General features: G+C 41.5%; 1 non-coding gene across 1 annotated transcript; it reads left to right on the plus strand.

The window, feature by feature from the left end:
- The first annotated feature begins 421 nt into the window (after positions 1–421).
- LOC115303083 lies at positions 422–528 on the plus strand. Its single transcript, XR_003913799.1, has one exon. It is a non-coding gene; the product is annotated as a U6 spliceosomal RNA (small nuclear RNA).
- Positions 529–1,526: the final 998 nt, after the last annotated feature.

Consider the following 1,526-nt stretch of genomic DNA (forward strand, 5'->3'; position numbering starts at 1 on the left):
CTACCTTGTGACCCAACAATAGTACTGCTAGGAATTTACCCAAGGGATACAGGAGTGCTGATGCATAAGGGCACATGTACTCCAATGTTTATACCAGCACTTTCAACAATAGCCAAATTATGGGAAGAACCTAAATGTCTATCAACTGATGAATGTGTAAAGATGTGGTTTCTATATACAATGGAATACTACTTGACAATGAGAAAGAATGAAATCTGGCCATTTGTTGCAGCGTGGATGGAACTCGAGGGTATTATGCTAAGCGAAATAAGTCAGGCAGAGAAAGACAGATACCATATGTTTTCACTCATATGTGGATCTTGGGAAACTTAACAGAAGACCATGGGGGAAGTGAAGGGGAGAAAAACATTACAGAGAGGCAGGGAAACAAATCACAAGAGATTGTTAAAGACTGAGAACAATGCTCGCTTCGGCAGCACACATACTAAAATTGGAACAATACAGAGAAGATTAGCATGGCCCCTGTGCAAGGATGACACGCAAATTCATGAAGTTTTCCATATTTTTTGTTTGCACTCATAGGTCTAACAGGAGAACAGGAGAAACCTAATGGAGGACCAGGGGGAGGGGAAGAGGGAAAGAGAGTTGGGGAGAGAGAGGGACGCAAAACTTGAGAGACTATTAAATGCTGAAAATGAACTGAGGGTTGAAGGGGAAGGGGGAGGAGGGGAAAGAGGTGGTGGTGATGGAGGAAGGCACTTGTGGGGAAGAGCACTGGGTGTTGTATGGAAATCAATTTGACAATAAACTATTAAAAAAAAGACTGAGAACAAACTGAGGGTTGATGGGGGTTGGGAGAGAGGAAGAAGTGGGTGATGGACATTGAGGAGAGCACTTGTTGGGATGGACACTGGGTGTTGTATGGAAACTAATTTGACAATAAATTATATTTTTTAAAAAACTAAAAAAATGAGGGAGGTTTATTGTACTGGAGGAAGAAAAGAAAAAAGAAAAAAGGGAAAATAGGATTTTATATTCATTAATCTTCCTTTCTGGATTAATTTTGATATAAATATAAAATGTATTTTGATTTATTTTAAAACAATTAAGTCTCTATTTTGCTGTTAGGAAAACAAATCTCTAAACTATTCTTTATACTTTTGTCTAACTCGAAACATCTGTCTTTGTTTTGAGGTCTGGGATTTTTTTTCTTATTTTTCCTTCTTTCTTTCTTTTTGATAGTCCTCAAGATAGCCACCCAACGCCACGGTGTCATTAACTCAGTAACAGCTTGGATTCTCCTGGCTCTTTCCCGTGGTTCCCGCAGCTGTCGCCAGCCCATTGTCTTGCCCTGCAGAGAGGTCAGCAGAAACTGCAGCTTGTGGGCTGTGGCATATGAAGAGATACCAGGGGGTCATCCTACAGGCTTTCAGGATAGGCAAGAGATCTCACCGCTGAGAGCTTTGATGTGGCAAGGAATCCAGAAAGAATGAGGCTCCTGCCATCTCTGCTACTCTGTTCGAGGCACAGTCTCACCAGTGGGCCAAGCGAATGAGGAAGCCTCA

This window comes from Suricata suricatta, chromosome 9 (assembly GCF_006229205.1).
Source record: "Suricata suricatta isolate VVHF042 chromosome 9, meerkat_22Aug2017_6uvM2_HiC, whole genome shotgun sequence".
Lineage (NCBI taxonomy): Eukaryota > Metazoa > Chordata > Mammalia > Carnivora > Herpestidae > Suricata > Suricata suricatta.